Source organism: Astatotilapia calliptera, chromosome 12, assembly GCF_900246225.1.
Source record: "Astatotilapia calliptera chromosome 12, fAstCal1.2, whole genome shotgun sequence".
NCBI classification, from domain to species: domain Eukaryota; kingdom Metazoa; phylum Chordata; class Actinopteri; order Cichliformes; family Cichlidae; genus Astatotilapia; species Astatotilapia calliptera.
The window spans coordinates 20,743,634-20,768,326 of record NC_039313.1 but is presented as its reverse complement, the minus strand read 5'-3'; the positions used below and the strand labels follow the sequence as shown (position 1 = coordinate 20,768,326).

General features: G+C 41.8%; 1 protein-coding gene across 15 annotated transcripts in view; it reads left to right on the top strand.

The window, feature by feature from the left end:
• Positions 1–724: 724 nt before the first annotated feature.
• mef2cb (myocyte enhancer factor 2cb) overlaps positions 725–24,693 on the top strand; it is a 69,147-nt gene continuing 45,178 nt past the window's right edge. For 13 of the 15 annotated variants that reach the window (XM_026186843.1, XM_026186840.1, XM_026186838.1 and 10 more), the window contains exons 1-2: positions 725–1,023; positions 8,085–8,224. The gene's annotated coding sequence lies outside the window, so the exon portion shown is untranslated. Of the gene's footprint in view, positions 1,024–8,084; positions 8,225–9,834; positions 10,473–24,693 lie in introns of those variants that run through there. The other 2 variants (XM_026186830.1, XM_026186831.1) reach the window with 2 other exon arrangements.

Here is a 24,693-nt window from a genome sequence, read left to right as displayed (position 1 = left end):
ACCCCCGCAAAACTCAGCTAATGTACAAACAGTCACAGGGGATGTTATGATTTAAGCTTGTTGATTCCTACACCCTACTGAATGTATCATTTAGAAGGGAAAATGGCTTACAGTCTGGATGCCAGCGGCTTTGGGAAATTCAGAAGTTTTCTTTTGGACGAAGATGTATGATTTTTATCAGGTAGCAATGAAAAGGAGAAACATTTCCTGAGTAATATGTTTCTTTTAAAAAAAAAACAAGACTGTAGGTGGATTTTAGTCATAGATAAACTCAGCTAAATGAGCTTATAATTACGAAATTATAGGTGTATACCACTGCACCTGGTATTTTGACATTGGACAAGATGCTATCAATGCTGACAAATCCCTTCCAGTGGCTCATTTATTTGCACAATTACACAGATTGGTTATGCAAAGAGTAGGAGTATTTGTTATGTAAAGTTATACTGTATATGTATATATACGCATACTTTTAAGAAAGATTAAAAGAGGATATTGAAAGTTTGTGTGCAGCAGAACTGTGGATATGTGAAGGGGCAAAAAGGGGAGTCTTTTTTTGCCACTGTGGAGGTGGCAGCATTCTTGGTAGGGCTTATATGCCAGTGCTGACAAAGGTCTGGGGCATGTGTATGCATCAGGGGAAATGGGGGGTGGGGGGTGACACTGATCCCTCAGAAGGCTATATTTACCCAAGAGTGATAGGGGCAGGTGGATTCAGCTGGGATAGAGGGGTAGGGATGGTAGAGATGGTTGGAAAGAACCGGACCTGGTTTCAGTTCAGTCAGAGACCGGGGGCAAACAGACAACCCAAATTGGGGGTTCTATTCAAAGCCAGCTGGTCTGGCTTTATTACATGCAGGACATCTATTTAAGGTCATTTGTGGCCTTTTGTTTTCTTTTTATCCATTATCACGTTTGTTTGTTTTTTTCTCTTTTTCAACTTTTTTTTACCTGTTTGATTCAGTCGGGCCTCAGCTGGTGCTGGAGGGTGTAGCTTCCTGGAGAAGCAGAGAAAAGGCACGGGTGAGTTTATAAATTACACCTATTCCACTTTTTTTTCCACCCTCTAGTCTGAATCTCATTCTCTTAGTGGAAAACCTGTCTCTGTCAGAACTTCAAACACTTTGCACAGCAGGTCATGACATGTTTAACAGATTAAGCCATAATTTGGATATCTGAGCTGCACAATTTAAACCATTCTGAAATTTATTTTGCAGCCGCATTGCCTAATTGTTTCATTATAGCTTCGCAGGATTTAGTGAATGATGTCTTTGTCATGTAACCCAACACAGAAGTGCCTATACCAGTATGAACAAGGCTAGAATATCTACTTAACTGCTGTTTACATTTAGATTTCCCTGCTCCTGAAAAAGTAGAAAGACACCAAAAAAAAAAAAAAAAAAGAGAAAAAATCTCAAACAGTGTTGTAGGAGGAGCGAGGTCCCAGCTGGTGCCAATCACCTCTGTTGAGCACTTGGGGAATAGCTGATTGAGGCTCCTGGAAGTGCGTGTGTGTGTGTTTAGTTTTAGGAGTGTACATTTTTATGTCTCCAAGGCAAGAAAAATGGTTAAAGTCAGTAAAGTGGAACTTTATATTGTGCTGTTTCTCAGTTTCTAATTCTTCACAGTCAGTTTAGGTTACTTGTACCGTTATGGGTAATTGCTCAGAACATCTCATTGCACGATCTGGAATTATCAGTGAAAGAAAGAGCGTGGCCTTAAAGTGTTGTTTGCTTTAGAAATGACTCATTCCCTCAAGGTGGCTGCACTAGATGCAAATACATACTTCAGATGAAACGTGTGTTTCCCATTTTGGTGTCTAAGGAAGACATACTGGACAAACTTTTGATTGACAGAAAGGGGACTATTCGTCACCAGGGGATGTAAGAATATGTCATTTGTCCCAAACTGCGTAAAAGGCTTTTGTTTTTTAAGTTTGTTTCCACATTAGATTTAAATTTGTTGATGCTTATAAATTTCATATCTTTAAATTTGAAGTTCAGGGTATTTTAGACTATTTATTAAAATCGTTACTAAGTCAACTGTTGACACAGACAGTGGATATAAAACTTTATTATACTCCTACTTGAAAATGAAAACAGTTTTATTTTTCATTTTTAATATACATCTAAACTTGAGAAGTACACATGCACACATGTCATATTATTCACCCAAAAAGCAGAACAGTAGAAACTTTGACCCAGTTTACAGGAACAGTGCAGTCCTTACTTTACTGCTTCTCTGCCTCTGAATTCCATGGCTTTGATGGTCAGCGGAGTTGAGGAAACGCACTGTTTTCTTTCTCCGTAGGGTGGTGAGCGCTCTTGTACAGTTGCCTCTCTGCCTTTGAAACTCACCTCATCCTGTCTTTCCACCTTCCAAGTCAGCTATTGGTTTCATTGTTGCTTCCAGTTTTTTGTTTTGTTTTGTTTGTTTTTTATGTTGTATGAATAGTAAGTAAATTATAATTATTAATACATTTTTAACTTAAATGGTAATGTCTCAAATGTGAATGTCAAAGTTTGGTCAGTGATAATACGAGCACAAATTTTCCCTAAAAATGTAGCTTTTAGTTTCAGTGTTTCACTTTGTCTGGTGTTAAGTGGAAGGTAATTCAATGCAGATATGCATTTTGTGGTTTCCACTGTGTCACAGTGTCTTTGTAGAAATTAGAGGGAACGTTAAGATACACTGTAGAAGTAATTTGCTGATTTGTTGTTACTGTGTAGCTGCTGCTGACAGAAAGCATTGGTAGTATTTAGTTTCCATGGTTATTTTGTGGCACCACTGATCCAGATGCTCCCGAGTTACTGAAACTATGTTACTGTAGAAAGTGCATTTCATTTTTAAAACAAATTAGAACTGAACCAAGACCAATTACACATATGGGAGTGATTTCAATTGTGATGCATGAAGTACCTTGGTTCTGTAATGGCTTACAGTAACAGCGTAGTAATTCTGCTCTTATTTTTTTCCTTTTCATTCCCCTTTTTATTATCTTTATTATTTAATTTTGGAAGACTTCCAGCAGCGGTCCATCCTTCTGTTTAAAAACTCTGTTTCCTTCTAACCCCCTGAGCACTGTCAAGGCCAGAAAACAGTATGACGCTCCGGCGCCATGATACAATGCTTGTGTGCCGGGGCCGCCTAAATCTACAAAACACGAGCGCTGGCGCTAGGCAGCTCTTTTGATCTGCAGCTAATCTCAGTTGCCTGCCTCTCCTCTGATCATGTCTGAATAAGAATGAGTTGGGGGTGATCCTGGAGGCACAAAGAGCTTTAGACATCACCGCTTGTCTGCCAAGCTCTACTGTGTAACACAGGTCTGCGCCGATGGTCGGCCTCGCTCTCATACATCTGAGCTGGGAAATCCTCGTTTAGATACGCAACGTATTCCATTCTAGTTGCTTTTCTTCGCAGTGAGACACTATCAGCTGCTTGGTGAGAGTGTGGGAGAAGTTGCAGAGCCATGCTGAATGATTGTTAATTGTCAAGAGAATTGGCTGAGGTCAACAGCTGCAGGAGGGACTTTTGCTGTGTAATAGTTATTATGGGAAATCAAAACAAAGCTAACTGCAGACTTTTGTGCTATAGTTGGATGCATTGCAGCTGGTTTTTGTTATTCAGGAAGTGTAAGTGCAACTTTTTACAAACGATCATCTTTATATTGTAATATTCTGTTAAAAATAATGTAACTTTACTTATTCTTCAGTATTAAAAACTGCTTTTATTGCTCAGCATGTAACTATATTGCTTCTGCTGCCTCTAATTAAACCACCAATGCCAGTGACCCGTATTAATGCTTTCTGATTTGCCTCCTTTGTCAGCAGAACAAGTTTTGCCAGTTCCTTTCTAAAATGCGCTTATGTTTAGGGAGCGATCATGGATGTGGTTTAAAGAAACCATAGTTGATGGTTAAATAAGAAAGAAACAGCTGTCTCCCATCACATGTTACGCTCAATATTATTTACAAATACATAACAAAGCCAAACTTCAGCTGTAATTTAAGTCTGCATTTCTTCTTTGACATGTTGATCATGGCACTTTGCTCAGACGTGGGCTCTGTTCCACTGCCGCACATTTAACACTAATAATGTTGTTTCAGAAACAGCTTTTGCACCACTTCAGGAAACACCGGTGGGCACCCCTTGAACTGAGACATAAAAAAAAAGTATCACTGGCATCTCTCTTTTATAGGCACAATTAGAGAAAGGGCAGCAAGAACAATGGAATAACTGTGCCTTTGTTGGAGCAGTTCATAGGGAATTACTTTCCAACCATTCAAAATGAGGAAAAATCATTAGCAGAAAGTGAGTTTCTTTTCCCTCCCTCTCGCAAAGCAATCTGCTGGAGACAAAGAGAACTTTGAGCCCTTGATATACAGACAGTAAGCGTGGCAGTTAAGCACAAAGAAGACACGGGGAGAGGAGGGGGTGGGAGAGAAAAAACCACCAGGGATTAGAATAATGAAGGAAGTAAATTAAAAACAATTAAAATATTTGTGGGATAGCGGTTAGAGATATTTAATATTTGTTTTGTTTTTTTTAATACTTGGCTAAAATGCCTAAACAGACGACCGTGTTGAAGTAGTTTAGGGTAAAAAGTTGGTTAAACTTTGGGGCACAGAGAACACCTCCAGTGAACCCCTGTGCTAAACTTCTCCATTCCCCTAAGAAGGGTGCAGACCTCCCCTGCAGGCAGCACACTTAATTGCAGTGCCTGTACACTGTGTTGTTCATATATAGCAGATGGCACACACTGATGGCACCTGTCACATTAATGATATATGTGACATTAAAGCATTTTGATTGTAAATAAAATAAGCAGGCAGTCAATTTGCAGGTATCAAGGCTGAATAATCCCCTCTGTAGTCGACGTGAGCTATTTTTATTTTCTTCCCAATGTGATCATCTTATTGAAATTGTTTATTATCATCCATTCGACAGGTGGCACGGTTAGTTCTTCGAATTAAATATGTGGAAGACGTGCTTGCTTTGTGGTCTGTGTCTCTGCGTGTCGAAAAGCCCACGTAGATGCAATATAACAAAGCGAAGAAGCAACAGGTCTGATTAACAGCGCGCCCAGCATCGCTGTGTCTCAGTGTGCCAGTGCAGTCACAGACAGGACCATGGAGCTTTTCCTGTGATGTAACCAGAGAATCAAGAAGAACAAAGGGAGAATTTGTTGTTCAGCTTGTGCCTCATCCATAATGCAGGAAAGGTGTACAGACAGAATAGTGTTGGTTAAACGCAACACATGCAAATCACCCGAGCTGTCCCTGACTGACACTGCTTGTTAAGGGCTTGTTATATAGCCATTGCAGTTTTGGATGATAGATATTATTAAAGATGTAGCCACATGGTAGAAAAAAAAATGTGTTATTAAAATTAAAACCGTATACAGTTTCACTGAAATATATCAGGTCACTTCTCTTGTTATTTATTACATTTCAAGATATAACAAGTAAAACTACAGGATGTAGAAATATTTGACACAACAGTTTTTAAAAATCTGTTTTCTTGTAAAGTGATACAATAGTGACCTAAAGTTATGATGTAGATGAAATGAATATATGATATGTGTATCTTGATCAAGTCTTTTTACATTTGCATACAACTGATTCTTGCAGAGGCAAAATACCTCGAGGCATGAGTGCCAAGTTAAGGCAGAACTGCGTCGCTGCTTTCTTTCAGAAATAAAATGAACAAGGAGATAGTGCCTAATAGCTGAATTGCATGTTCACATATAAAAAAAAAAAAACATTCGTAAGTGCAAATAAATACTTCCTCATGGTTATATGACTCTCTTTGTTTTATATATATTATAACAAGGAGAAATATGATTTCAGTTAATTAAACCTGATTTTCTAACCTTTGCTCCCTTAATTATAAAGTACTGTAGTACAATTCCTTCGACTATAATTACTGATGATATTGCCCTGTGAGTTTCATTATAATACTTATTAATAAGGAGCTTCAAATTATTTATAATACCACGCTTTAGATGACTTACCCAAAGACCAAACACAGATCAGCGGGGGAATGTCTCTCATTTTCTAAAGCAGGTGCGTTTTTCCTGAGAACAGAGCCCAGATGTTGAGGCTGAGTGAGAACTGTATGGCTTAGATACTAGGAGTTCAAATGAACAAAGAATGAATGACGTTATAGTTTAATAATTGTATAAAATAACGGACCATGTTATGGATTCCTCGATATTTGTGCTCTTGAATGTATACTGTCACATTACATACACATAACACGTGCAAATGATTCACAATTATGAATAACGTTTTAATTATTATACAGTTTTTTGGGGTTTTTTTTCCAAATTTCTTTAATCAATCTAGGTTTGCCCTAACCCTAACTATAACGATACATAATATGTGATGCATTTCAATAAGGCTGAATAAGAATAATAAAAATTTTTTTTTTTTAAATAAATATGCATTGAATTTTTAGCATTATATACCAAGTCAAAAAATGTTGCTGTGATTGCCCTTGAAACACCCATAAGACATCTCCACCTGCAAAAGGGAGATCTGTGGATTCCCAGCTGAGCATGTGAGTTAAATTGGCCTGCAGGTCTTTCTGTGCTTTCTGTGAAGCCTTTGGTCGTCACATCATGTAGCATCAATCTATTGTCAAAAAAACAAACGTGTCTAAAATTCATTAGGGAACGAGTGCAGGAAGAGAAAGCGGTAAATACCAAATAAAGCTGCAAGCATCTTCAGACATATCCGACATACAACAAATACTCTGCGTGTTTCGTAGTGCTTCTGTAATCGCTGGCTAATTCTCAGGAGCAGTGAGGCAGAGCGCTTGACAACATCATCTACTGTGACAGGCAGATTGTGTTTTCACGTGAGCATGATCGACAACAGATTGCACTGAGCCCGGGCTGTTCTTGTTTGCCCTGGAAATGTGTTTGTGTTTATCTTTTGCTTGAGAGAGGCATTTCTTTCTTTCTCCCTCTGTTACCAAAAACAAACGGGCGTGCGCGCACACATACATTTTTAGGCAAGCTGTTCTGCACGTGTGCGTTCGGTGCGTGCGTGTGACACATGCTGTGAAGTGGCTGCCAGGAGAGGCTTAAGAAACAATCCAACCAAGATCAATATCAGCAAACCGCACTTATATGTTTGACTTAAGATCCAGTCGCAGTTTCCCCTGTTTCACTTTTTATGCACAGCCGAAGCCAAACCTCACGAAACTGAATTTACCCGAAAGCCTAAAGTGTGTGTTTATGCACACTGTGACATATTTTGAAATTACATAATTGTTTGGCAAACTCTTAAACTGATTTTTTTTCCTCCACCAGGCTTTGATGAGACTGTCAACCCACACTCCAACACACTCTCAAACACACTCCTCAGAACACAAGTTCAGGATTCATGTAGGAGGGAGGGACAATGGCTAATGAGTAGGTCTGGGAAAGTTTCAGATGGCAAGAAACTAATAATTTCGCTCATTTTGATTAATGAGAAAATAGTTTGTCTTAAGATAACACAAATGCCAAAACATATAATATTTAACTTACGACGCGCTCCGCTTATTTGCACACAGTCATTGTGTAACTAACTCTAAATTTATCAGTTTTAATAGCACAATGTGGCACACCTTCAGCTCTGCAATGTGGATTAATATCAGCCTGGTTATAATGCTGTATATAATACATATAGATATAGATATTTAGCCTTAGCCCTGTGCTCAGTAGTCTCAAGAGCAAAATATACAGCAGGTCTTCCCTATTTTGCATTAAATGTATGAGAACTGAGGGAGGCTGTTAGTATGGTTTCACCATAGGTTTATCCCCGTAGACAAGTCAGTCATTTATGAATAAGCATGAGCCAGTGTTTGCCTCATTTAATGATTTTTCACCATTCAAATGTATTCCACATCCCCCCATTTTTTTCCTCTGTTTCACATGGCTATCATACACACACACACACACACGTTACACAGATGTTAACATAGATCTTTGCACACTATGTGCAAGTGCCTACTCTTACACAGAAGCAGTAAGCACTTCACTGGCAGGTTCACTCTTCTTCTCACCGTGCCTGCCTACTTTGCTTCTCCTCTCAGGTGCTAACCAAATGACGACCTCAAGCACTGGGAACACTGAAAGGACCTCTTCAGTGAGCTTCTCGCAAACAGCATAGAAAGCTACAAGAGGGAGGGCACGAACAGAAGAAGAAGAAGAAGTAGAAGGAACACTGCATGTGGTATGTACAACCACATAAGCACCCACAGCTATCCATATATTTTGGAGACTTACTGCAACTGTCAGGTGCGAGCACCAGAAGAAGTCTGAAAGGAGGAAATCATGTCTGTTGAAACTGTGACTCTGTGAACTCGCCGTTTCATACATGCTGACATGTAACGCCGTTGATATCTGCCGTGTCGCGTTTATGAACTTGCTGTGTCCAACAGCGCCTTATTGATTAGTATGGAGGTCTAGGGACCAGAGGAAATGCTATTAAAGATTAAAGGGTCAGGTGATGTGAAGGTGGCATTCAGAGTCATCAGACACCAGCGGCTTCGGTTACAGGCTGTAATGTTCACCCGTCAAGCAGATTAGCCAGCTTGATTTATTTATTACTTGATGTCTTACCATTTCCTACCCTCACTGACTGAATAACTGATTGACTGGGTGGCTGACTGCTTGCATAGCTTATGCGTCGTAGGTGAACTTCAAAAGGGAAGATTATGGAGTCACCCGGCGTCTATTTACACAACACGCAGTCTGTATTGCTTTTACAGTGCAAAGCTAATAAAGAGAAAGGGGTTTGCTGTTTAACTGTATATAGACCACAAGTGTTCTTTGGGTTTTTTTTTTTTTGGTTTGTTAAAATATCAGGATGGAAGAAACTTTTGGAAGCCTGTGATAATGTTTTCCCTTTTTCAATGTTAAATTGATATAAAGTCAACAATGGGGCCTAACGGTGTATTGTAGCGTAACAAGCTCCATTCAGGGCAGCCATTAAAAATCCTAAAACCGTGATACGGCACCCATATAATGTGAGTATAATAGAACTCTGGTATTATGAGGCCTATCTGGTATACATCTCTGTACAGAGAGCCAGTGCACTGCCTGTCTGTGTCTTATCTGAAGTGGCAAACTTGCTGTTCTAATTGTTATCTTCACACTAATAGAGTGGATGTTTTGAAATCATTTGGTTGGACGGATAAAGGCTTGGCAATTCCCCAATGCTTACTGTCTCTGTCAGGGCTTATCTGTAGGAGATAGCTGGGTCCCTAAGAATGATTGGCGGGGTGCAGCATGTGCAAAAGTGTTGCAGCGTCTGAGAAAGGAGGCAGAGCAGACATCCAAGGAATTGTTGAGCATTAGAAAATGGCATTATTCGGGAGTTGCTAAAGTTGCTCCTACTTTTCCAGCGAAATCGCATTGAGGGAAGAATCATGTCATTTAATGTGATAATTAATCTTAAACTCTTATTGTTAAAATAATGAGTGATGTTGGATCATCTGTGAGTGTGTGTTTGTAGAAAATGGTGTCTTTTTTGAAGTATTTCTAAAAAAAACCCAAAAAAACTAAAGGTGCTGAAACACGCTGAAGTGTTTTGCTTCTTGCTACGACAGACTTAAGTTTTGGTGTACTTGGCATCTGATGTGACTCGCATGAAACAATTGGCTGGAAACTTAACCTGCCTGAGCGAAACACAACTTTCGCGGTACGGGTTTCATCGCATGCTGTCGCCTGCAGACCTCGGGGTGCTCTCCGTGACATCATTAGTTAAAGAACACATGCCCCATCTTCATCCTCCTCCTCCTCTAGCGGTCCTCTCTCAGCACTAATTGTGTCCACTCGTCGGGCCTGGCGCGATAATAAAGCGTTAAGAGCCTTGCCTCGTTTATTAAAGTGGAGTTGGGAAATGTGAGACCGCCCCCTTTCAGGAGTTTTTTTTTTTAAAAAAGAAAAGGGGTAGAGAGGAAAAAATCGATTATTTCTTCACGCAGGAGAGCAGAAGGTTTAGGGAAAGACTTGGTCGGGATTGTGGGGAGGAACAGAAACAGCTTCGCAACATCACTATTAAGCTTCAGACGTCCAGTACTAATACCGGCACCACCTCCAACACAGCCGCTCCACCGAGTCCCTCGCCGCTCACCGGTACTACGCACTAGCAGACCAGACGGTGCGTCCTCAGCGCCTCCTGAGCGAGCTCTGTCGGATCAGAGAGAGAGGAGAGAGAGAGAGAGAGAGAGAGAGAGAGAGGGGTAGTTTTCTCTGACATTATAGGGACTCATACCACGTATTGTAGGTTACTTTTTTTTCCTCTCGGCGCCGTCCTCCTGCTTAGTTGCGCTCCTGGATTTTAAGTGCGTCTCGGCGAACTCCGTCCCCCATCAAGCAGCGGCTCCAACCTTCCTGTCAAACGGCCGGACCAAACACCCGGCGGACCGCTTGTTGTAGCCTTCTCTCGCTTCACTCGGGACAAGATTTCAGATAAAGTAAGTACCGCACTTGCACCACTTGGCACTCACTGGCAAACACCTCACTCCATCGTATGGTTCTTAAAAAAATTATTATTTATTTTATTTGAAATGTTCCGTAAGGGGAAACTTGAGGGTCTAGTTTGATGCGCGTTGTCTCCCCTGACAAAGTACAGCAACTGCGTGTATTGATTTGTTGTGACCCCCTTTCGACTCGTGCCGGTAACAGCAATGTAATATAGTTACCGAGCGACATCAAATCACTGGTTATGGTGTATTAGAAGATCCGTGTGGTGATTTTAGGTGTCACTGCTGTGTCGACCTTGTGCAGCTTTCTCGCGTCCACATGCAGGCGCACAGTCCAGAAGCCAATGAACAGGCTGGTCACATTAACACTATACTTTATGCCCTCTTTTTGCGCCTTTGGGCAGGGTGGCATATGAAAAGTTACATTTGGGTTGTAAAATGTAGCGTTCAGTCTACCTCAAACAAAATTACAAAGGCAAAAGGAGATGCACAAGTTTTTACATCTCAGATTTCCATCAAAGCAACAGATTAGGGAAACAGTGATCCTAGTTTGTGGATATTCTTTGCGCACGAAATAAACGTTCTAAACTGAGGTGAACTGATGGCAATTATGCCGTGCTAAACTTTAAACCGGTATATTATGTAGGAAGCTTTGATAATTATTAAATAAATAGCTAATCATATCATCGCTGCAATACAGGGGAAAACATTCTTTTACACTTATTTGGATGTAAATTTATGTAGATGAGCGACACGGCGGACTGTGCTGTAAATCAGTGTTTTACAGGAGGTTTGGCTGTTCAGGCTCAACTATAATTTCTTCTCTGTGCCTTTGTGACTGAGACTGACTTATTACAAGAGAGCAAGTATGATTAAATTCATATTGCGAGTTTGGTTAAGCCTCACGTTGCTCAACTAAACCTGTTGCGATGAGAGGAAAAATCACGAGGCTACAATTAACTTGTGGCAACTTTTCTCAGGTTTCAGCTTTGGAGCTAAAAATGGATTCTTTGTTTTACACTTAAAGTGTACGGACACGAGGCCCACCATGTAATGTGCAGAGAAACTCGGGCTTGCAGTGACATTTAAAATTACTATTATACATTTCATTTTCATTTAGATAGATTTTGGGATTGAGTTGGCTGTGGACAAAAAAACGTGAGGATAAACGTTTATCTCTTTACTTATATTGAGCTGAATTAGTTCTTAAGCTGAAACACAGTTTTGTCTGTGAAATAAATTATATAAAAAAGTAAGAAATGAACAGGGCTTTAATGTAGTGATAACTGCTTGAAATTAAATATAATTAATGTAACTTTTAGAGAATATTTTGAGATTCATTAAACTATTAAATTAATTTTAAAATAACAGCTATGTAAATGAGGTATTTTAAGGCACTTACAGAATGGTAAAAGTGTTTCTGTGTGTAGCTGTATACCAGCTTATTTAATGTGTGCGTTTAAAACACACTGCGTACCGCTTGACTGCATTTCTCAGTTCACTTTCAGGAAAAAAAGAGAGATGCTCCGTGTTTTAAGACGTATGTAATTTTTAAGATTTTTAAGAACTTCTGAAGGGAACGTGGTGTCCAGTTGTCCAGTAACCCTTTATTAAACTTTTATGTGAACTTTTTAGTCTTAAAAAAGTCAGAGTGCATTCATTTATATTTTTTTTAGAAAACAACATCATAAGTGTGGCTTTCCTTTTCTGACTATCGTCAATGAAGTTGTTCTGTGTGGCCTGTCTGGCCTGTTGCTCTCTTGGGATTTAGCGATAGGTTAATCCGCTCAGAGGAAGGTGAGCACTTGCATGTGGACCCACGATTACACACTGAGAAGTCTGTCAGCCAAGCTCTGTAATCTAAGAGACCCTCTACACACACACACACACACACACACACACACACACCCACACACACACACACACACACACACACACACACACACACACACACACACGGACACTTGTATGCAGTCGTGCGCAAACACACACAGGTGCACAAAAGCATGTTCTGTCTCCTTTCTCTCTCTCGCTCTCTCTCTCCCTCCTTACACACACACTTTTACACACATGCATCAACACCCACACTATTTGGCCTGCGCTGCTTTTGTTTCTCTTATTCTCTTAAGACCTCTCCATCTTGACAAATCATTTGGGATTTTAGGCGCTGATTCACAAAACCAACAGCGACAACACACTCTTACCCTTCTCACAGAGAGGGATTAGAAGGTCACGTGTCTCTGTGATTGGCCAGGGCATTGAGCCGATTGTCAGGGCACTTTGCTGTACGCCAGGGGCTCAGTAAAGCTTTAGTTAAGTGAAGGAAGGGAACACATTGTATGCCACGGTCAGGGTAATTCCATGTGTTTTCAAGGCACTGCAACAAAATCAGCATAATTAGCAAATATTTGTCATTTGAAATGCCTAATATATTGCTTATAAATGTGTAATTTAACACCCATAAATTAGTTTTACTGGTGGTAACTTCTATTCCTGCTACCAAGTTTCCATCTTCAGGGGGGAAAAAGGTGTAAACTATACCACTGTGCTCCCTGATCTCTGCTCACATAGACATTTAATACTGTACAAGAGGCACATTTCAAAGATCCCCACCTTATGGAAAACCAGATCTATGAAAACATTTTTCCTTAATGGAGACAACCAATGTATTTATGTTTAAGCAAACAGTTTAAAAGCCCCTTTAGCTGTGCTTTAAAGTTTTTGTTTTTTTTCACTAATGGCTTCAAATATTTTGGAAGAAGTTTGCAGAGTTTACTCAGTTAAACATCAGTAAAACATTCATTTGCAGATTGCCGGTTGGCAAGATCGTGAGGTAGATATTGAAGAACTCTTAAGTGGACTTCATGCCCTTTGGCTCAAATGAGAGGCTGATATAAGACTCAGATGTAGACATTTGTATTTGCCTCACATGCAATGCTTCATAACGTAAGAAAGCGTCTTAAAATGCTGCGAGACGACCTTGTGTATCCCGCATGTGAAAACGTTTAATTGGTTTAGCAGCATATGTAACGCAATAAAGTGCAGGCTGTGTGTGTAGTAAAATTTGCCTCGCATAAATAACAGAAATATTAAGGCATTTGTTGAGAAAACAATTCTTCTTGCCAATTTCTAAGCAGATGAAAATGCTTATGTTTTATAATAACTTAAAGGCTTCTTGCATTCCTGTTTATTGCACATGGCAGGTGTTCTCTAGTTGCTGCATGGGAGGAATAGTCTCCTTTTTTTCTCTTTTTTTCTTTCTTTTTTTTCTCTTTTCATACGTTTTATAGTAGCAGTGAAATACGCAGGGCTCAACCTCACCATGTGTTTATTTACTCGTCTTCAGCAGATCTCGCTTTCATTGTCCTAACTGTTGTGCGTGTTAGAAATGTTTATCCAAATGCATCTTTGCCTTAGGAGCACTGTCTGTGTATCTTCTCATAAGAGCTGCAATTACTCATAAAACTTACCACACGCACACGCACACACACACACACACACACACACACACACACACACACACACACACACACACAAAAATCAAAAAGTAAATAATGCAGTCCTTGAATGGTTTTTTGGTGGATTGAATGCATATATTTGAATATGTCCTGGTTTTTGCATAATGATGCAAAGTATTCTTCTGTCTCTATCTAGTAATTAGCAGTGACGTTCAGCAACTTTCTCTGTATGCTGTAAGTGGATGGGGGTGTGTGGGGTTTGTTCACTGGGGTGTTAAAGATCACAGAGGAATATATCAGCCTTTGATGTTTAATTGTATTGTAAAACACACTTTAGAATATTTCTGCATAAAGTAGACTTCTGGCTGTGCTGTGCTTTGTGCTTGCTGTTTCTTTTGTGTGTTTGTCTGTCAGTGTGTGCTGTGTGTCTGGGAGTTGTGTGTGTGTGTGTGTGCGTTTTCAACTTTGCGTCTTGTCTCTGTGTATTCGTGCGCTGGAATCTTTGTGCTTTTGTGTGCGTACGTGTTTTTTGTTTTTTTCCCTTCGTCTGAGTTTTGTGAGGTTGTTGCTGGTGTATATTCAAATGAAAATGCTTGTTTTTCTTTTTCTCCTTTATTCTCACACTGAAGAGGGTAGGATTTGATGTCTGCGATGATGGAGCAGTCTGGAAAACAGTGTCAGTGTGAGGGCTGAAAAGGCAAACTGAGAAGACAGATGCACATGAAAACAGAGAGAGATACGCGCGCAGAGAGAACGCAGATGGAAATTTATTTGAGCAGAGGTTAGTTAAGAGCACGCCGACAAAGTGTTCGGCCTCCGCTCAGGTAACCCTCCGTTAAGATGTCGATGCGTTCGTGATGTCATGTTTAACACAGTGATCTAGATGAACAGGATGTCCTGCCCTTCTTCATCCTGTTTCCTGTTTCCTGCCTGGCCTGTTGGCCATTATTACGGCAGCAGCCTGCTGGGTGGTCTGTGCTCGGCAGTGCTGACCGCACAATCATATCATCAGCTGCAGCCCACCTAAAGAGACACCCAAAACACCTCACCATACTTGAGGCCTGCTGTCTGAAATATTTGGACAGGGAGAGAGAAAGAGAGAGAGGCCCGGGAGGCGAGAAGGCTGGAGGAGTGCAGGAGCAGAGGAGTCTGAATGATAAGACAAAGAGAAACATTTAGAGTAGAGCAGAGTTTGGGTTTCTTTGTCCAAACATGAGATCATTCCAATTAGGTTGAAAGCCTCCAACATCAAGACTTAAATGTTCAAATGAGAGTTAAATAAGAGTTTTCAGGCTTATAAACTGGCACATTAACTTCCCAAGACTTACCCAACTTTCAATCCTGAGAGAATTTTTCTTCTTCTTTTCCTGCACAGTGCAGACAGTTTTAGGGGTAACGCAAACATGACATCTGTAATGCTGACTTGAACCGTTACGTGGCGAAACCAGAATTTATCTGACAGATTTTTTAGAAGCCAGTTTGTCAGAGAAGTGTTTCCTGTCTGTTTATGGAAATGTAGCAGCCAAAGGCATTTTCTTTGATTAAACCCTGCTCCTGACCCGTAAATAGTTAGGAGCAACTTCTTACGCCCTAATATTATTTCAGAGAGAGATGCCCCCACCCGCCTTCACCATATTCCTTTGGTGTGGGACGCATTTGGAATCCACCCAATGCCAAGAAAAAAAAAAGAAAAAAGGAAAAAAAAAAGAAGGTGTAGGGATGGGGAGAGTGAGGAAAAAAAATGTAGAAATGTTTTCCAGTCGCTGTAATTTATCTTTGTCACAACTGCAACATAGCCGAGTCATTGTGCAACAGAGTCCTGTGAGACGCACAGAGGTAGCTCTGTGCCTTGGCCTCACACAAGCTCGCATCCATCTGAAACCCCCTGCTCGCTCGGCTGCCACAATCCGCGCCGCTGCCGCCACCGCTCCCCATCCGCGCTGCCGCTGAGCGTCACGTCGCGATCGGATATTTATAACAGATCTTGTGTTCACACCGAATTCAGAGGAATTAGGACTTGAATTCTACCCCGTCAGGCTTTTTATGTGAAGTTGCTGTTTTTTTTTCCCAATACAACAACGCAACAGTAAATATCCAATAATAGATGGCACGACTGATACGTCTGTCTCTCTTTTTGTGCTCCAAGGAAGAATATCGCAGACTTTTTTCAAATTTTGTGCTTGTTTTTCACCACAGCTTTAGAAATCTGGACAACCTGTGTAAAATAAGGAGATCCTCTGTGTCGTTGAAAATGCTGTTAACACTTTCTAAGTTGGGGAATAAATAAAAAAAATAAGAATCCATGCTCTCAGTGCTCTCCCTTTTCTGCAGAGCACACTGCTTAACCAGCCGGTGTCCTGCCAAAGCCCACACCAGTGTTTCTTTCCACTGTCATCTGTGCCATTCCCACACCAAAGGCCAGCCTATGAAATAATGTGCAACACGGGACTGTTTCGAAAACGTAGTTTACTCAGCTGACCAAAGAATTAAGGAGAAAGCGGGACAAAGAAATGCAGAAAAAGCTGAACAATAATAAAAGTGTTTAAACTTTTTCAGCTAATGTGCATCTGAAGTCAAACTTAATAAGACACTATAGCACACAGTAGGAAAGGCCCTGGAGGCGGTGAAGAGTGAAACAGCGTAGACCTCACGCACTCTTTTCTCTCTCTCTCTTTCTCTGTCTTCTTCTTTTTTCAGCCCGGTTCCTTCTGCACTGTGATGTATGGCTTTTTCCTACAGTGGCTCTTCCAAAGTGCAGCTCGTGATGTCATTAATTTTATTCATACTTTATGGATGCTCTGTCTGGAAAAAATGAGAGAAAACGAAGAGGGCCGATGTGAGAAGAGAGGGAAGAAGATAGAGGGAAAGAGAGAGAGAGGCCTGGAGAGGCAAAGTGAGAGAGAGAGAGAGAGAGAAAGAGAGAGAGATGTGAAGAAGATGGCATTGCGGAAGGAGATTTTCAGTGCAGTTGCATGTATAATGAATGAGGGGGCACTTTGTTTGAAACTCCAGCCCGGCGCTTCACTTCAAGGTTTGCTGGGCAGAGTGAGGCCTTGTGCTCTCACACCAGCCACTCTCTTTATCTTGCCAATAGATGCTTTCACCTGCCACTGTGGTTCGACCCAGTGGAAAAACAAATAACCTTGGTGTGTGTGTGTGTGTGTGTGTGTGTGTGTGTGTATATAAGAACAACACAGAGAGAGAGCGAGAGAGCAGTGACAATGGAACAAGGGGTTGGGTGGAAAGGGTGAGGAGCGGGCGAGAGAGGAAAGAGGTGAGTTTGTATAACTGCAATGACAGCCAGACGATACTGAGGAGAATACTGGCACTTTGCCCGCACTTCCTAAATAGTGCTCTCTACAGAAATAGCTCAGCCTTGATATTGACTTTTGTCTGTTGTGTATGTGCGGATGTGCACATCTGTGTATGCTCAATAGCAGGACATATAGTTTCATTGTCAGGTGAAGACCTTTTTCACTTCTTATCTGTTGTTGTTTGTTGGCGGTGTGCGTGGATACTTTTCTGTTTCTCATATTCGCGCGCGCGTGTGCGTTAACGTGTGCGAGTGAGGGATCTTTATTTGCTTTTATTGTCATGGGCCAAAATGGCCTCTGTTTTATTTTTGGCCCATCTCCGGACTCGTGGTTTTAAAAATAGCTGAGGAAGTGCGGGGGATACCTGCCGTGGCTCCAGCCTCCCCACAGCAGAGTCCCAGTTCCTCCACGTCACATCCATCCACCGCCGGCCCACTCCAGGCTATGACAGAGCAGCCCCTCTGGGGCCCGTGCAAACAGGATTGGACTCAGAATGAGGGTGTGAGAAAATCAGCCTCTGGAGTAAAGCGCAGAAAGGGCTCGCAGTTTAGTGCGAGAAGTCTTAGCTGACACTGTCAGATTTTGTAACGTACAGATTAGAAACCCTACAAGCTAATTCCCCTTTTTTTCTTTTCAAATGTAGTCGAGAGTAAAGATTTTAAGGGGAGTGTGTGAGAACTGGGTTTTTCCACAGTTAGTTCATGTGTGGAAGGGCACTGGCTGGCTTGCTCTCTTATCTGTCATCTGAATGCCGAGTTGTCTTGTTGATTTCATTTCTATGTCTTGCCTATGGGGCCTAACTTTGAGTCTCATCCTCACTCCCTTCTCATTGTACTCTCAATTTCTTATGGAATCATTCGACTGCAGATTTGCGAAGGCAACGAGAGCATTTAATAAATAGGGTTAGCTATAGGAGCAGAACTGGATGTTATTTAGATTTTACCATTTGACATTCATTTATTGTTTTCAAAGATTCACATTTTCCAGGGTCAAACTCATTTTTACTGTCTCACTTCTGTGGGTGGATGACTACATTTATTTTTGATTAATTCGGGTATTCTTTACAGGGCATCGTGCTCCTCAAGCCCATATCTAATTGTTTGCTTTTGAAACGACATTATTATCCCGAGATGCTCTTTCATCTGTAATTCTTTTAAACACGAGTGTCATCACTGCTACACTCTAACCCAAGATATTGTTCACCCTTTAAATGAGTGACACTCTGCATCTTGGCCCCTCATAATAGGGACCCCATAATCATATTATAAGTGGGACAAAAAAAGAGAGAGGGAGAAATCTTTAAAAAGCTCCACTGCCCTTGGTTGACTGTCTCTTTACACAGCGAATGAGAAATCTTTTTTTTTTCCCGAATGCGCTTTCACCCACCCCCCACCCCCACCCCTTTCTCTGTGAAGAGAATTGTGCTGCCTGTTATTAATGTGCTTTTGACAGCTTAATTTGATAAGCGGGGTACTTGTTAAAGAAACCTTGGATTGTTCTCACAGCAAGAACGTGTTTTTTTTTTTTCCCCTCCCATGTTCTTCAAAATGGTGCCGCACAATCTGTCGATGACCCAGTTCTGAGAGATGGTCGAAAACAAGGAAGAGCAATGCAAAATCCACAGGGAGAAGAACGGAGAGAAGGCGAGAGGGTAGCAGGAGACAGAGAGAGAGAGAGAGGGAGAAAGGATACTATAACTAAGAAAGGCACTTGTGGGAAGTTAACTTAAATGATTTTCTTTCTTCTCTTACCCTCTCGCTCTTCCTCCTCCTGCACCGACCAAGCAACCTACCTTCTTGGGCTCCACTTCCCTGTAGCCTAATCAGAAAAGGAACGCTGGGAACGATGACGGGGATTAGCCTCCACTACTCGCCAGTTCCCCTTGGTTAAATACACGTGTAATGAGTTGTTTATTTGGGATAATGCACAGTAGGTGCTGCAGAAGGCCAGAACTGCCCTCGCCTCCCTCCGCCGCCGCTTACGTGCACGCACGCGGGCCCGCAGCAGATAATACATACATATAGTGAACATATAGCCCAGCCAGTTATGCAGAAATATAGACGCAGCATATGTGGTGTGAACACTGACGTGTCCAGGTATGTGCTCATACATACATTCACACACTCAATCCTCCTACAAACACACCCTCCTACTCAGATTCCCACACACAGCTGTGATGCAGGTCACTCGCTGTGGCAAGTTGTACAGAGGGAGAAAAATGGGCAGTTGCAGTTAAAGGGTTCATCTAAGTGTGTGTGTGTATCTGTGTGTGCTTTCTTGTGCATGTTTTCAGGCCTTCATTGGGTCATAAGGCTGGGGGATTTTTCTCAGGGCAGAGAAGGAGTGGAGGGGTGGAGGGTGGGTGGAATTGAATGATATGAGAAAAAAAAAATCAAGGGAAAAACCTTAAGAAGGAAAAAGGGGCATGTCGTGCCCGTTGGTCTGTGCATGCATGTGTCCAGCGCTCTTGAGGGCGTGCACAGCAGAATATGTGTGTATGTACGTGAAGTGGAAAAAGCTGTTGCCTTGCGGAGGGGACGTGCTCTGCTATCATTAGCGGAGGGGGTGAGGGGCAGGGGTAGGGTGGGAGGGGGACATGCGAGGTTATGTGAACGGTGCAGCTGTGCTCACAGCAGAGGGATTTGAGTGCAGGGAGTGGGTGGAGGGGTGGGGGTGGTGGTTTCTCCAGGCGGCCAGGTCCTTCACTGATCCACCAGCTCGCGAAGCCGATGAGAGGAGAAAAATTCAACCAAGAAACAAGCCCAGCGAAGCAAAACACAAACCCGCCTCTGCCCCTCTGTTCACTGTCCCTCCATCCCACACTCCTCTGCTCCTCCGCTCCGCCACTTTAGCCCATTATTTCCCCAAATAGGAAAAATAAATAAATAACGACTGATGGTCGATGGCAAGGATAAGAGTGCAAAAGAGAGAAAGAAGAGAGGGGGGGAGCAAGTCACGATTTATATAGAATGCCTGTTCTGCTTTTCTGCCATCCGTTTATGCATTTTCATTTCCGATTTTCAATTGAAAAACGAGATAATAATGATGAAGATGATGATGATAAAAAATAATTTATAATTAAATGTTCTCAAGTAACTATACAAGGAGTAAAGAATTGTTTTCTGTCTTTTTTTTATTCAGGGGATTTCCCCAACAACTTAACATTCAAATTTGTTTAAAGCTAACTCCACACTTCTCTTCCTTTCCCCGGTGGAAAACGAAAAGACAAAAAACAAAAAAAACTTGAAGCCCACGTAGAGAAAAAGATGGCGACGCAGACGACGACCCAAACTCGCTTGTCAAGACGTGTGATCAGTCGCCGCAGAGAGCGAGACAAGGCAGAGGTGGCTGAAAGACGACAGAACACAGAATGGCATCAGCCCGCGCTGCTAATGCATTCAGCATGCCACCATATCCAACAACAAGGCAGAATATCACACAGCTCACTTCACAAGACATCCCCACAACAACAACAACAACAGACGCATAAACGCGCGTGCGCTTGCCGAGGCGCAGTCATGCAGCCGCACACAGGCATTCACACATGCATAAATATCGGCGCGCTGCACGTTTTAAAACCAACCATGAGGAACAAGAATTTGAAAGCAAACAAACAAGTCAGAATGTAAGCAACTGGTATGAGACTTTGTGACAGAAAAAGAAGAAAAAAGTATAAATGAAATAACAGCTTTCGTTTCATGGGAAGACAAAGAGTTAAAAAGGACAAAAAAAAAATTCCTGGCAGAATCTAGCGTAAGTGTGAGCTACGTCAAAGACAATGGTGAGCGCTGAGCTAAAAATAGAGTGTGGTCAAACGGCAGTGGCGCTTTGGCGGGAGTGGTCAGCTCTGTGTGATAGAGCGGCCTTCGCAGTCGGCCACATATTGAGAGCAGAGGCACTCTGCCAAAGCTTGTAGATTCACAGCAGTAATTTAATATTTGTTTGTCTCTATTATTTCATTCTTCCCCTTTCTCCTTGTCCCTCTCTCTCGCTCTTGCTTATGAGGGTTAAGTAACAGTATGCTTTATCAGATTACTGGGTCTGAGGTCTCTTTTGAAACCTCACTTTGCCATCTTGATGTTGTGCAGCTGTGCAGACTCTTTAATCACACGCTATCTTTTTTCACTCACCCTCTCCTCCCTTCTCCTAGTCCTCCCTCCTCCCTTAACATATGTTAATTGGCTGCTTTCTGTGACAAATTACGAGCGCTCACTTTGATGAGGTCGGTTTGTGATGGTGCTGGGAGTGGAGTACAGTGGAACAGCCAGACCCTCACCAGTTCCCCCTTAACCACTCCAAAAAGGAGCGCAGCACCCAGCCGATGACTAATGAGAGGCTTGGACTGGGTCTGGCCTGGCTCGAGCCTTGGTGGGGCCACTCCCCTAAACAGAGGCTGATCTGTAGGTACCGTATGCCGCCACACGCCCTCCACACTCCATACAACCTTTTGCCTCATGCACCCCACCGCCACCACCCTTCCCCTGGGAACTGTAACGCTCTGTGAGAGCAGAAGAGTTCAGGCTGTGTGGTGGAAAAGACTCGCGTTACGCAGTTGTGCGCGTTACACGTTATATATATGTATGTATTGTTTTTCTTTTCTTTATGAGACTGGACACATTTTCAGTGCTTTGTTTCACTTTTGCGTTTACGGCTGTCTTTACGTTCGAGGCTTAAAACAAAAGCCCAGTAGTAGCATAAATTATAGATGCGGCACATACAGCTTGTGTCTCAGGTTTACATTGAGCAGCATGTGTGTGTGCATGTGTGTGTGTGTGTCTGTGGTGAAAAGGCAGTGCCTGGAAACATTAAACCAGCCATGCTTAAACAAACACTTACAATGGAACAATCTCTGTTTAATGATGCTCAGCATCAACAGGGAAACAATGCTCACCAATAATCAGCACAATCAGCTTGCGGTAACAAAAAGAAAGAAAGAAAGAAAAAAAATGACATCATCCAAGTAGTGTGTTCTGTATTCTTTTTTTTGTGTGTGTGTTCTTAAGTGTTGTTAGTGGTAGGGTGTAATAATGTGGCTGTCTCCTGCCAGTCTGTCATGCAGTTTCGTGTTCTCGGTCTCTTTTTCTACCTCTGTCTCTCATTCTTACTCACTCTTTTTCTCCCTACTTTATGATCTAGGTTACTTGGTTTCCTAGCAGAGCACAGGGACCGGAGGAAGAGAAAAAGAAAAAAGAAAAACAGAAGGTCGAATCTATGAAGGACATGCTTGTTGAAGTGTGCAACCTTCTACTTCTCTGCAAATTACCCACACACTGTGCATAGAGTCAAAGCGGAGCTGTGGCTCCCATTTCAGCTCCGCAAGGCTGTGACCATGACATGTAACGCTGCTGGGAGCATCGCAGCTACGGGAGAGGTGCCGATGTACCGTCAGCTCCGGCGCTCGTTCGTCGCGGAGGACAAAAATATAATCGTTTTATATAATGGTATCGTTGTGGACTCTAAATTTGCTGATGAAGCGAGAAAAGGAAAAATAGTAAATTCCACAGCTTCCTCATAGGTCTGCCTGTCTGTACATGCTGACTTAGTTCCAACAACCTCAAAAAGGGAAATTGTTCTATTTATCTCTTCCCATCAACAAAATGCAAAAGAGATAACAGCCCATAAGCGACTTCTCATTTCCATAGCTACCAAACTGAAGCACACACACACACACACACACACACACATATATATATATATATATATATATATATATATATATATATATATATATATATATATATATATATATATATATATATGTACACACAAACAAACTGGGTGACAGTATGAAGTTGGTGAACAAAACTGCACTCGGCCCCTTGCAGTTGCGTGAGGGTTAGCCATGTTAGCATTAGCCTGAAGGCCTTAATTGAGGCCAGGAGGGAGCATTTAATAATTGCTGTCACAAGATCAAATTTAATTCTCCTCTCTTCACAGCCACCACTGCTGTAGGGTAGAGTGAAACAAATTGTCATCAGAGATTTCTAAATGAACAAAGCTTTTAATTAGGGTGATTAGAATACTGTGGCATAGAGGAAGACTAAAGGGTGGGGGGTGTGATGAAATCATCAGTGGATTGTCTTCACCGTGATGTGTGGCTTTGATACAGTGTGGGGTGAAGAGTTGGGGCACGCGACTGCTATGGGAAGTTGTCTGTATCTTATAAGTCAGCAACTCGTGTCGCCCTAGAAATTATATCCTATTGGAGCAAATTCTTTTACCGCTTTCAGTGTGGAGCGAATTAAATCTAGCTGTTCAAGAACTGTATTTTTTTATGAGTGCTGCAAGAGCTCCTAACCGGCGCTGACATTTTTTCTGTTCAACCAGATCGATACGTTTTGCTAGTATCTAAAAATACACATAAAAAATTATTAATGTAATATTTCCTCAATTAAAAGAGGATGCTCTATTTAAAGCCGTGCCTCTGTGTCTGCTGAGCGGGCACCGCCGCAGACAGGAACAAAGGCCGAACCCAGAATGTTGGCCGGCCGTCTCTCACCTTAATCTTGTTGCATGTTCACAATAAAAGCCTCAGTTAAACAAAGTAAATAAATAATAGGTTGTTTCTATTAAAAGAACTTTTAATTTGAAATGGCTGCATGGTGTGTTTAAAATTAAGCTGGCTGCTCTGTGTCGTATACAGTTCAGCTACAGCTGTTGTGTGAGTGTTTTAGGTCCCTTGGTTGATGTGTTGGTAGAGATAAGCGAGTGCCAAGTACTCAACTGTTTTTCTGAGTTTTATCCAGAATGAGTCACTGTCCTCTAACAGACTGGTGAAGTAACTTTAACGTAGTCAAGGGAAACGAAGGTTTGTCTCATTAACAAGCCTGCTTCAGACAAAGACCTGTTACATTCTGCGGCTGAGATAAATAAAGGAACCGGGTTAACTTTCAAATCTTTACTGACATGTCCAGCCAAACAGACACTATTTCTTTCTTATGATTAGGGGCAAAATTTTCTTCAAAATGTATTCACTATTAGAAATTACTTGTATATATAAACCTCAATCCTAGGAGACAGGGTTGGAGTAAGCATAGCCCCTACAGTAATGAGGCCTTAGCTTCAGTTTGAAACCTCTTGACTCAAAACACACATACACACAGTTTCTGCCCTTCTCCCCTCCCCTCCGACTGGAGAACATTGCTAACATCCCGAGACATTGTCATACTCGGCAGAGTACATAATTGGGTGAATATGTCAGTGCTTTGTGTTCTTAGTGACATGACTCCCGGCTGTTCCTGTGGGGGGCTGGGTGTGCTCACTAAAGGGTTTCTACTGCAATTTTGTTACATTTGGCTTATTGTTCATTATGGTTTTACTTGTATTCTTCTAAATCCAGATAAGCATGTAACTCCTTATCCGTGCACGCAGACCTTGTCCTGTGACAGTGTGGTCATTTAAGCACGTGTGTGCATTAATTTTCTGTTCCTGTACCTTTAG